General features: G+C 45.9%; 1 protein-coding gene across 1 annotated transcript in view; it reads right to left on the minus strand.

Moving 5' to 3' along the window:
- BMPR1A (bone morphogenetic protein receptor type 1A) overlaps window positions 1-11,388 on the minus strand; it is a 77,702-nt gene extending 66,314 nt beyond the window's left edge. The window contains exon 1 of the mRNA XM_050336643.1: window positions 11,320-11,388. The gene's annotated coding sequence lies outside the window, so the exon portion shown is untranslated. The remainder of the gene's footprint in view (window positions 1-11,319) is intronic.
- Between the last annotated feature and the right edge of the window lie 2,196 nt (window positions 11,389-13,584).

The following is a 13,584-nucleotide window of genomic DNA, read 5'->3' on the forward strand; positions in this document are numbered from 1 at the left end:
CAAATTGCACTACAACCAACAGACGTAGCAAGGCCTGGTTTCCTACAGATTCATGTTCTATTTTGGTCTAGATCTTTTCTCAGTGTAATTGCCCCAGCTCACTCTATATATCCTGTATGATTTCACTCTCCCTGTCCTTAGCAATATATCAATTTCCCCACTCACATACATATTCCTCTAACCACAGTTCTCCCTGCCTTTCCCTCCCACACCCTCTGGGTGCCAAACATCATGTCTCACTGGCCGGACAGCACGTTCAGATTGACTTCCCCCTTATCAGGCATCTCAAGTTTACAGAACACTTCTGATCCTAACGCTGAAGGATGTTACCATCTGGGGACATGAACACAGCTCAAGACCTTTGAAACACAAACAGCGTGACATCCACTCCACAATTCTAGCAGACATCTCATCTTCAAGCCTGCTGATACACGAAGCTTGTCTTTGAAGTTTTAGGGGTTAGGAATTTGCCAAAATCCAAAACTTTACATACTACATCAGAGACAGAAACTCTTAACAAAACTATAAAACAAAAGACTCAACTGCAACAGAAGAGGAAAGAGGAATGTGAGGATGGGAAAGTAAAGACTCTGACCAACTCATTTTTCCTTTGTGGACAGGGGATATACTTGATATACACTGAGAAGTTAGATGGGATCACTAACATTCAGGCTAATTTAAAAAAAAAAAAGTTCCAAAACAGGTAACATTTCCAAACAGTAGCCTTACCCACAACCACACTACACCACAACTAAGTCGAGCCTGGAAGGGACACTCTTGTTCTGGATGCCAAAACTGACACTTGGTCTGCCCCCACAACTGCAGGTACGCTGGAAAGAAGTGAAGCATAATGGAAAAAAAAAAAAGGAAAAAAAAGCTAATTATCTCTCAGCCAGTTTCAGTTCCTACAGCATCAGAGGTGCTGCTGCAGAGGAAAAGGCAAGGATGCACAAGGGTGGCGTGAACAAGGAGTAGAACTGGCCCTTCGAGTGTACCCGGCTGCTCGGCAGCTTATCTGCAGCACAGAACTGCCCTCTTCATCTGGCAGTTCATTATTCATCCAGCAGACATCAGTGGAAGTCTACCTGGCTGCATGCACTGCTCCAGTCCTTAGGAAATTATATTATCAATCTTTCCACACTAAGCAAAATAAAGTACCTGAACAGAAAATGTTCAAGATAAGGCAGATACAAAAAAAACATGTTACTTCACGTTTGACGGCAGCATCATTAAAGCAAACCCAACGAATGTGTCAACCAAGGCAGCTGGGTGCCAGTGCAATATAAAAAAAAAAAAGCTGTAGGCGTTACAGACACTACTAAATGCAAGAGCAGAGGAGCTGACGTGCCTGGGTGCATGTGGGTGTGATAAAAGGCCTAGGAATTAGCCTCCTGCACGGTGGCAGATGTCTAGCCAAGCACTCTGCTTGTGACACCACCTGCTATCAGACCAGTCTGGGAAGAAGGAAGAGCAGAGTCCTCCCTTGCTCCATCCAGAAACCTGTACAGTTCCTGACCTACAAGTAGACACAAGTGCCTGTGCTATTGCCATCAGTGCACACATCCCCCAACAAATCTGTGTGATCACAAATCTGTACAGTCCTTCCATCCACAGCCACATGTTCTGGCAGCGACTCTTTGACTGAAGTATTTGCTGTGAGGAAGGAAAGAAACACCCCACTTGACTGTCCCTGTAAACCTGCCATTCCCTTACAGTGTGGACAAAAAAAAACACAGTAGTGAAACACTATTCATCAGTTTCTTAATTTCATCTAAGGTTTGATAGATGACCATCACACTTTCCCTCTCTGCTGTTTCTCTTTCCCTGGCTGAAGAAGCCCAAGTCTCTTCAGTATGGTATCCTATTTGTACTGCTGTGAGAAGGAAAAACCAAACCAGAACAAAAAAAATTACTTTCTAGTTTTAATGGGACTGTTGAAATTGTGTTACCAGAAGGATATAGCATACATGTCCCTATATAATGAATGTGTACAGCTGCATAATCACATTTTTAAAAAACTTGAAATTACTCCACAGAATATACTGCTTCAAAATTGGCTTAAATTCATTTAAGCCTGTGCTCATAGCAAGAAGGGAAGTGCTGGCCCTCCTCCCCTTAGGTACCAGAGTGAGCTGGAACTACTGAAAACCAACAGGATTTTTTTTTTTAGGGTTAGTTAGCAGCTAAATTAGCAAACAAATTCAACCTTCTACCTGGCCACAATTACAAAAGTGACAGTGGAAACACAACCAAAAATATGAAAGAGAGGAAAAAAAAAAAATGTTCAACACCATGAGCAGATAAGTTCAATCTGAAGTTGGAGCTTCAAAGCAAAGAGCTGCTGGGAAAATTATTCAGTATCTCTCCAAGTGTTAATACCTAATTTAGAGCCTATTGCTGTTTTTCCTCTGTTTGAATTACATTACACTGTACTTACTGTACCTCATCCGGTATTTTATCATCTGGGCATTCAATACTGCTACAGCCAGTTTGCAATACCTGTATCAGCTACCAGTTTCACCACCTCACAATCCACTCCCCCCTCCCACACTCTTTCCAAACACAGAGAACAGAACGTGCCTCCTTCACTTGCTTCCAGCGAGGCTGTCAGCAGCTCTGTGCCACAGGGGTACCTGCCAAGCTCTTCCTGGGAGCCTGGAACTGGCCAGAACCTTCCGGATGTCTCACCAGTGCTGAGCTGAAGAGCATCATCACCTCCCTCAGCCTGCCCACAGCACCCACCTAACACGGCCCGGGAGGCACCTCCCCAGGTACAGGGCTTGGCGTTTCCCCTGTGCTTCCTGAGGTTCCTCTCTGCTCACCTCTCCAGTCCATCCAGGTCCCTGAGAGGGCCTGCACAGCCACCTGGCAGATCAAACACTCCTCCCAGTTCTATATTGCCTACAAACTTCTGAGCCTGTGTTCTGTCCCATCATCCAGGTCATTTATGAAGATGTTGCACTGTACTGGAAACCCACAATACCCACTGCTCTCCACTCCTTCACCGAGATAGTCATTTCACCACCGAAGGCGATCAGACACCCACCAACATCACCTGTGCCAACCTTTGCTAACCCTGACCCACAGCTCTCGACTGACTCCTCATTCACCCAAAAGGAAGAGCTTCAGGGATTCCCACAACACTCTCACAACAAAAAACCCCACAACACCCTACACCCCTCACCACTCCATCCTGTCCTTCCTAGGGAGCTCATAATCAGTCCTTAACCCTTGCAGCACTCCATCCATGCCAGCTGTTCCACCCCATCTCTGATCCCAAAAAGACCGCAATTTCTCCTGTTTGTGCCCAGTCTTCTCCACAACACATGGAAAACAGAGTGAAATCCTAATAAAGTATTTGACTTGGTCTGTGCAGATACAAACCTCAAACTGGCTACACTGTAATAGCCTGACACCTCATTTCACACCATGACAAAGTTGCTGGAGGGAAAAACCAATAGTGACAATGGAGTAATAACCTGTGGATGGATAGATACGGAAAGAGGTGCTATGCAGTTATACAGGGAAAGGAGATTAACAGTTCTGGTGCTCCTATCCCAGGTAAGAAAACCTGTTAGAAGAGAGCTCTGGGCTCCTCTCCAGGGCTCAAACCTAGCAAGGCTTTCTCACCATGCCACTGCTCCTCTGCCCACATTCCCTGATACCTGAGCCCCAAGCCCCACTCCTGCTCTTTCAAATCCTCAGGAGAGCCTATGACTGGTATTTACAGCACACTCACAGCTTCTTTCTTCAATGACGGAGATTTATTTTATCTTTGATTGTTCCAAATACATATAGTAAAAAATATCTTCCTATAAACAATTACTTCTTCCAAAAGCAGAAACACTTTGAAGGCAATATTCAAAATTTCAAAACAGAACCTCAAACTTTTAAAAAAATTTTGTCTAAAATTCTTCAAAGCAAGAGTGTCCTTGGTTGTTATTTTACATACCAAGAAAACATTTTAGCCTCTTACATTAACTAAATCACCCTTTATATCAGAATTCAGAACAACCAGGAAAGAAAATCACAGAATTTCACTGGAGCAAACAACCACACACACTACAGATGCTTAAGGACAAAGAAAGAAATTCTTAAATCAGCTCTTCCTTCCACCTCTATTCTCCCCTCTCCACCCCAGGCTCCTCAGACCAATACTGACAGAATTAGAGAGATGTAAATATTATACAATAGCACTTGAAACTTTGAGAAAAACTTGAGTAATGCCATTTCTGCAGCGGAACCTCTGGCTAAGGAATGCACAGCTGTTGAGCAGATGTATAATTTCAGCATTTAAAATTCCATTATTTCAAGGGGGATTTTTTTTTTCTTTTACTAGATGTTTTCAGATTTTCTATTTCCATCTGGTTTTTGACCTCCCTCAGTTTAGTCCCCTCTTCTCTTAGTTCATTACACCAAAATAATTTTCTAAATTAGAAACATCTCGACATTTAAAAACTTGTGAATTTGAAGAGAGGTGGGGGAGTGAAACAGGGCCAGGGGCGGAACAAAAACAGACAGTTCAAGAGAGGTTTGGGTTTGAATAAAAACTGTCCTGTCTGGGTCGGGTTTTATTTCGCAGTTCCTGGTTTAACCCAAATTGGCGAGTCCCTGGCTGCATTCCTTCCATGAAATTTTAAGAGCACAAAACTGAAGAATATCAGCTATAGGGGAATGTTTCTACACTTCACCAGAGCCCTCAGCCATAAACTTCTGAGTAAAACAACATTCCAGGTTTTGGTTCTTTTTAGAGTTATGATAAATTAACTGCAGTTTTAAGCTAAAAAAAAAAAAAACCCTAAACCTCACGATGTACTAAGAGAGCTTTACAAAACATACAAAGATTACTGTAAATCAGTATCAGCAAAGAATTTATTAATGCAAAAGTAATAAAATATTTAAAAATATATACATGGAGCTAGCACTGTTTAAAAAAAATTCCATTCATCTAAGCAAAGTAGAAGACTAGGGCATACAACGCTATCTGTCTTAAACTCAGTCCACATTGCAAGATTTAAAGAAGAATTATCCCTAGAAGGACCATTGGTTCAGCTCAGCAAATGTGGCAGATTGGCCACAAAGCCTATACAATTTTTAATTTAATTTTAGGCTCACAATAATAATTTGCCTGGGTGGGAAGGGGCATAATCTTCAATCTTAATAAATGGCATACGCTTCAAAATACTCCTACGGAAAATTTTCTGTAGGACATTTTCACACACACACACACACACACAAAAAAAAGACTGTGAACGAGTAAATGTGGAAGATAGAATTAGAAAAACACATCTCTACATTAAAACAAAAAAAGTACATTTTTTTCTGTTTTATTGTTTGCTTTGTCTCCAAGAAAGGAGCTTTAAAACAAGTGTTAAAAAATTACTTTAAAGTGAAACTTTGCCTGTCTTCTAACAGCAGGGACATTTCTGCCCAACACTCAGTACCACTACTGCATTTTTCATTACTGCTAAAATCCCTCCAACAATCCGGACAGAAGACAGTCCACGTTTTGGGCACTGAGTGTAGAAGGGCTGCACCTCATTAGCTGGCAGTGCCTTCCTGTGCCCTGCCCCAATCCCCTCTTTAATTAACTCTCAGTTGGCCAAACCAGTACCTGACACTGCAAGGCCTGTTCCTTGGACAACACAGGGAGGGAGGGCTACAGGAGGGTTTCTGAAACCTCCTCCAAGGCACTCTGGTACAGACTAATTTCTCTTCCACAAAGAAGGATACGCAGCCAGGAGGAGCACATTTTACACAGCTTTCTGGATTTCCCACTCTCATTTCCTGTCACTGAGGTTTGCTCTGCCTTCTTCCAACAAATCACTCTTGTTCTCATACTGCTCTCCAAGCTCTTTCGTTCCCAGCATAGGAGACAAGGGGATGATACAGTTCTTCATACTTCCTGTATCCATCTTTCCTGCTGAACGATTCCTCACAACTTTTCTGTTCATATTTCCTTTTTAAACACTCTGTAGCCGTGCACAAAAACACAGGACATTGCCTGTGCCTCTGTCTGAGCACTGCACTGCGAATTTCCAACTGAACACAGAATAGGAAAAACAATGATTAATTTAGAAAAAGATATCTGAGCTTATTCACCACTCCCATATCCCTGAAATTCTGACTCCGAGCACATAATGTACTAATTTGCACAACAAATCTCATCAGCAGAGTATTGATTCTCTGTGTAAGTGAAATCTCTGATGACTTCAGTCCTCCAAAGTCATTTGAGCTCTTTGCACTGATTTCCAGTTTCCAAGTTTGGGGTCAGGCTCTCAGAGAGGAAGTATAAAGGCCTACAAACGGTTTTAGGTGGTGTTTTCTCAAGACAAGGAAAAGTTCTTAGTATTTAACACTATGAAGACAATAGAAAAGCAAGTGGTTTCCGTGATTCAGGTTTCTATCCTGGTACAGATCTTCTGAGACTGATATTTCTTTAACTTATCTCTGCTACATATGCTTGCATTTTTATCAACCAAAACACAGTAAGACTGACAGTCTTACTTAAGATGGTGAACTGAGGGAATACAGACACAAAGAATTGCTCGTTGCTTCCACATCTTATGCTAATAAAGTTGACTGAAGCCATCATGTAATGCAATTATCTGAGGAGGCACTGTAAAAACTTGTGATATTTAATTTCTGGAAAAAGCATTGCTGCTGTTATGATGCGAGTTACGCTACAACACCGCAGAGCTGAATGCACAGACAACTCATCACATACTAAAACTGCATTTAAACCTTGTATATTTTCCTCTGTGTTTTGGGAAATTCTATTCTGGGGGAGAAGCAAGCCTCAGAGCAATCAGCCACATGCTGCAGGTACAGCACCCTGTGAACTATTACTACATAGACTTTTGTCTTATCAAAACCTTTCGAAACATTTCAAGTACACACCCTTCACACTACTCAGAGCACTTTTACCCTCCCCAGTGAAGAATCACCAGTGAATTCAGAACAGAACACAGGTACCAGACTCAGCTGGTGACTCACAGAAGAGCTCCATCAAGCCAATCACTTTCACTGTAAGAACAGGTGTCACTGCAGAAATGCTGAGGCAGTAACACACCTGACCTTCAATAAGGACTCGCTGTGGCTCCGTCTCTCACTGTGCCTACACAATCTGTGAATGTTATCACAGTCATGAAGTGGAGTTTATTTTCCTACTCTAATACTTGTTTGAATTTTGTTAACCAGACCATCACAAAACAGTAGCAATCCTGACTGAAATGCACAGACCTCAAACGAAATGGGGTAGCAACTACAAGACAGCTGTCAGAAAAACAGCAAGCCATCAAACTACCTGGATGACAAACCTGAAACAGAATTACTGTATTTCTCACACCATTTGTGCACAGCTGAAACACCTGGGTCATAACCAGAAACACGTGCATCTTATCACTACCACAACGTGAAGTTCTTCTCAGTACATCAAGTACACAACAACTAAAGTGCTTCAGTGTCCTGAAGCTACAACAATGAATTCCAAAGTATATAGGGAAGACTAACAGAATAATTGCTTTGTTTTGCTTTGGGGAGGGATGGGAAATGGACATCAGATACACCCAATATGCTTTGTAAACAAACCCAGCGAGGTGCTGAGAAGCCAGTTCACAATGAAGACCATCCTGGCAAGCTGGCAGCTTGTCTCCTACTTGATTGCCTGGTCACTGGTGGGCCAGCTACTTATTTTATCAAACTAAACCTCTTGGGATTTACACACCCAGAGTACAATGTACTGCACAGATGTTGCTGGACTGAATCCCTCACGAAATAGCCATTCCATAGCTCTTCTCAATAAGAGCATTCAGAAAGCTAAAATCATGTTTTCTGTAAAATGAAGAAAAATGAGGTGATTATTTCCACTTTTTACCCAATTCCAAGGATCACCTAATGTAGTCCCTGCACTACTGCTAAAGGACATCATAGAGCCAGTTTTACATTCATTGTCAGTTTTCAACATTTTTAAGTACAAGTCAAACCACTTTCTTAGAGTAGTAAGCCCTCAACAGACTTCACAGCAGCTTTTAAGGGACTGCAATAAAGCCAGGCAGAAAGTGATCCCATTTTCCCTTTAAAGCAACAACCATCGTGGAAGGCACAGAAGACACTGTGGCAACTGGGAACCACCAGCACGAGTGCGGTGGAGCAACCGCAGAAGGGTCTGCAGATCTTGCCCAAGATCTGCCCAGAAAAAAGTGGAACCCCTGAGACAACTGCAGTGAAAGGAAAAACCTGTTGTGAGGCACACTCTGTGCCCAACCCCCAAGTCCTGCGTTTGGGGAACATGAAACAAATGAGCAAATGAAACAAGGCTCCAGGTATTCCATCTGTGCCCACACAGGACTCTGATGTGATATACTTTTAAATTACTGAGTTCCTTCTGTCATTTATTTACAGACGACAGTAAGATGAGATAACTTACAGTAAGATAAGAAACAGAAGATCCTGGTGAAGTCCCAGGCACTGAAAATATGCTCTCCTTTACTGAAGAACCAAGAAATACCTGATGCTTTCCCAAATATGTTTCCAGATAGAAAGGACAGATCTTCAACTGATGCTTGACATAAGCAGGAAGAAACAAACACTTGTAAAACTTTCCCTGGTCTCACTCATCCACCGACACTTTTCAGCAATTTACCAAACAAGGTACTGTGTGCTGGACCTTCACCTGCCCTTGGAAAGAGGTACTGTCCTCATCATAAATGTTACCAGCCACAGTGGTCAACGAGAAAGAAAAGGAGGGGATCTTTTCCTTTGGTTTGCTTGCTTTTAAGGGCTTTGGGGAAGGTGGGTTTGTTTCTCTGGGAAAACCTGGTTAAATCAATGCAAGCATCAATATATCTGTTCTTTGGTTCCTTCTGTGAAGGGGATGTGCTCAGATGCTCCTATCTACATGTTTGTGGCCCACCACACCTTGGAAGGCCATCAAGTCTCAGTTACACTGACTAGTGCACAATTTAAGAGAGATTCCATTAATCAGGACATATTTAGCATCACTATTTTCACAAATTTTTTTGATTTTAAATACTTAGAAACATGGTTTAGTGATGGGTTAATGACTGGACTCGATAATCTTAGAGGTCTTTCCCAATCCAAATGATTCTGTGATTCTATGAAGACACCCTGCACTGACTTTTTGTTGTAAAAATCTAAGTTAATAAATGTGTAACAAGTCGTTTCCCACTTTTTTCATATTCAATAGCCACATCAGTATACTGGTTCTTGAACAAATCCAGTATTAGCATAATTCACAATTCTAAACCCATGGAAAATAAATAAGTAATTTTTAAAAGTTTTCTATTATCTGCCTGCCTTCCAGGACTCTGGAAAGTAGACAAGGCTACTTATTGCTTCTTTGAAATCCTTCCCCCTCTGCAGTGCAATACTCCGTGGCATTTCATACCAGAGTAACACTCATCCATGGCAAACACATGTCCATTTTGGAAGAAGTTAGCAGGCACTGCTTACTGCACAGCTGAACAATCCCAAACCAAAATTCTGATTAAAAATTTGTTAGCCCTGACTTGGAGTAGTTCAGTAAATACAACAACTACTATAAAAAACAAAGTTATTACTTCGTTACGTCACTTACAGTTTAAATCCTTAATTCCTAAATGCTGGTATCCAAATAAAGCCCATGTACCATCTCCACACTCTGCCATAGCCAGTATTTTTGATTCTCCTAACAAAGCACACAATTTGTACTGTGAGGATCTTGCACAGCAGTATCCAAAACACTAGGCTTTGGGTCCCACACACTGACTTTAAGAAATTCTGTGCTCTAGCTCCAGTGTTTCAGTAAACATGTATTTGCATGGTGAATTCCCAGCAATATTCTATTTCAGGACTGAAATTTGCCAACAGCTTTCTGCTCTATCTTGAACAGGGGCTCAAACAGGTAACATCCAGAGCTCCCTTTCAAACCTAAATTACTTCACAATTGAGGGAACAAAAATAATTCAGCCACACACATTCATTGTCCCTGGAACAGAGCAGCCAGCAGAGCATTCTGAGGACTAGCAGCTGAATCATTTCCAACCAGAACTCAAAGCCTCCCAGGTTGTATGTCTTACATAAATAAATACAGAAGACACACACAAACACACTCCCCAAAACGTGGTGCATAACCTAAGAAAAAGTTACAAAAGGAACGAAAGTACAAGAACAAAAGACCAACACATTGCCAGCAAGAGTTTCATCCAGAGTGCTACAAGTGCCACAACACGGGGTATTTCTGGCTGTGGACTGGACAAGTACATTGTCTCATGTTAACTTTGTTATTCCAGGACTAGGTTCTACTACAAACCAGGCAAGCCTTGCAGTTCAGGCAAGTCTTCCTTGTCTACAAAAGCAACTTCTCTATCCCTGCAGGTAACAGGCCTGAACAATCCCTAACGCACTAACTCGATAAAAGAACTCAAAGATAATTACCTGTAAGCAGAGAACAAAATATGTAAATTCGGAGGGAATCAATTTACACTGGGAAGAACCACCACACTACTTTTGACACAAAATAAGAGGCGACTGCTGAAAGGAAATACCACAACTTACTGCCATTCCCTGCTGCTGAATTCACTCTTAATTTTACCAAAACAACATCAGAGGGTGGTTGATTGAAAGGTGGTAAAAAGCCACTCATGCTTTTGAACCCCGTTCAATAGATTTTGTAATCAGTTATGAAAACAGCGTTGTTAGCCGGTCCTCAACAGCACCATCTTTCACTACCGACGTACGGGCGAGAATTAGGGGTTATTATTCCTTCAGACGGCTTTTTGTTGCACGTCGGCAAAACCCGACTGGGAAAGCAGGCGCCCGGCTCTGCTCGAGGCTCGCACAAAAGGGAGCCGAAGCACCTCGTTCCTCGTACCCTTCCCGCGAGACCCGGCCCGGCCGGGGCCGCTCGGCAGCGGGCCCGGGATTACAACACCGGGAAGGCAGGGAGGGAAGCAGGGAAAGAGCGCAGGGCCGGCCCTGCCCACGCAGGACCCGCCGGGCCCGGCGGCCCGGCCCGGCCCGACCCCCGCCCGCGGCCCCGCGGCGCGGCCGCAGCGCCCCCCGCGCCGCGGCGGGGCCGGGGAGGGCCGGGAAGGGGCCGGAGGGCCGGGAAGGGGCTGGCAGGGCCGGGGGCGCCCCCCGGGGCGGCGGCAGCGCCGCGGGGACCCGCGTTCGACGGCGCAGCCCCCGCCGGGCACCGCCCGGGCAGCGCCGCGCAGAGAGCGCCCCGCGCCCCCCGATCGGCACACGGAGCGGGCGCGGCGCTGCCCGGGGCGCTCCCCGCTCGGCCGAGGCCTCCGCGGCCCGGCCCGCACTCACCGGCCGTAGGGGCTCATCATCCTCGGCGCGGGCGGGGAAGGCGAACGGGGAGGGGGCCGCGCCCGCCGCGCTGCGCGGGCCGTTCGCGGGGCCCGGCCGGCTGCGCTCGGACGGGGGCGAAGGCGGGTGCGTGCCGGGCGGGGGAGGGCGGGCAGCGCTCGGCGCAGGCTCCGTGTCCCGGCGGGCGCTCCCGGCGCGTCCCCGCGGGGCGGGGCGGGATCGAGCCGGGAACGAGCCGGGAACGAGCCCGGTTCCAGTCGCGGCCGGCCGGGCGCGCGCGCGGCGGGGGCGCGCGGGGGGCGTGCGAGCGCGCGCGACCGTCAGCACGTGCCGGGGCGGGGGCGCGGGAGCCGCTCCGATCCAAGGAAAAGTTGGCCGGGAGGAGCCGGGAGGAGCCGGCCGGGCCTGCCCTGCCTCCCCCGCGGCCCCTCCGCGGCCCCTCCGGCCCGGTGAGCGTGTCTCCGAGCGCCCGCGCCGGGCCTTATCCCGGCCCGCCGCCCGGCAGGGCTCTCCCGGGGAAGGGGCTGCTCCAGGGAAGGGCGGGAAGGTGTGGGAGCAGGGAGCGGCCGGGTCGCTGTCGCGGAAGCGCCGCTGGCCGAGAAAGGGGATCGAGGCTCAAGAAGCAGCCGAGGCTGGATTTGGCTGCAGGGCCGGGGAGCTCCATCCAGATGCTGGTGGAGTTGGCGCCACGGAAAACGGGGGAGCTGCCAGGATTCACGGAGTAGGGCGGCGGGGAGGATTACCGGAGCAGCTTTGATGTGAATGCAAGGGGGCCTGTGTGTGCGAGCTGGGGTGGGCGAGGAGCAGGACATGGTGGCGGCAGCACAGGGAAAAATGGGGAACTCCAATGGGCCTTTTGGCTTCGTGGAAAAACAGTTCTGAGAAGGTTGACGTGTCAGTGCTGCACGAGGGATAGAGTTCCATGGCAGAGGACAGGATTGTTTGCTTTTTCCATTTCCTGTGTCTCTGAATAAATAAGCCCAGTTAGATTGGAATACATTATAACTTCTGCAATGAGCTGCTCTGCTCGCAGATAAGGATGCTGAGGGCCATGATTTGCATTGCAGTTCCAAACCCCTTATCATTAGAACAAATGGGAAAAGTAATAATTTGTCTGTCTGTCTTCAAATGAGGTCTCCCAGCAGCAGCAGTGCAGCAGGAGCTTCAGTGACAGCACGTCCTGTTGTCACGAGAGACCCCACAAGTCCCACCTGGGCTGCTGGTTTCAGTCCTTCACTCAACAAAGTGACAGCAGTTGTGCTGCTGACATCGTCTGGCCTTTCCCTTGTCCTGTCACCTGGTTATTCTCCATCAAGAACTTTGCACATGTAGATGAAGATCATATGGATTATACAGACCGACTCAGTTTCCCTTTGCTGCAGACCAAAATGCCCTTTAGGCCTTCAGGACACACCAGCAATTGCTCGTGTCGAGATGCCTGCCCAGATAAAATGTTTCCAGAGAATAACCAGTTGGGAAGCAATCTGGCTTATCGGTGCCAAATAGCCACATGTGCATTACATTGTGGGAAACACGGGCTTGCTTATTTTATTGACCTCTCCACAGTCTAGCTCCATTTTTGCATGCTGATATCAGATAGGACTTGTAAATGTGTGCTCCACTCCTGAGCTGTCACTCTGAATGTGAGATGAGAGCGCCGGCTCTGCAGTCTGGTTCACATGCGTTGTACCCACGGAGCGTTTGGTGAGTGCTTAGCTTGTGTGCCATCCTATACAGCAAAACAAAAGGGGAAGCATAATTTCAAACCTATCAACTTCACAGACTCCTTTAAAATGCAGGCAGGTAAAGGCACACCTAGTAATTGCATGTGGCCAGATACTATGGTGATAGGCATTTCAAAGTGCAGCTCCTGTCTACCAGACTTATAGAAAATTTTTTCCAATCACCATCATCCAGAAAAAAATCTGTCAGTGTCCGAAGCAAAGCCAGCCAGCAAGAAAGACAAAATCACAGCTTCCGTGCCAAGCAATACAGAACTCCTATGCTTATGTTTATAATTTCAAAGGAAAATATGAGTCTGCTGTTCTTCCACTCTGTCTACTATCAGATTATAGCAGCAGAATAGACACTCAATATGGAAGAAGAATGCAACATGCGTGTGTGTGCTCCCAACCAGAACCAGAGCTGTTAGTGCCAGCATCTCCTCAGTAATACTGTGTGCTAATACAGCCCCGTGCTTTTCAGATGTTAGATATTGAGTTCAATCCAGTATGTGTGCATTTAGGAAAGGCCACTAGCCTTGAA

This window comes from Myiozetetes cayanensis, unplaced genomic scaffold (genome assembly GCF_022539395.1).
Source record: "Myiozetetes cayanensis isolate MyiCay16 unplaced genomic scaffold, myiCay2020 scf10, whole genome shotgun sequence".
Classification (NCBI taxonomy): Eukaryota; Metazoa; Chordata; class Aves; order Passeriformes; family Tyrannidae; genus Myiozetetes; species Myiozetetes cayanensis.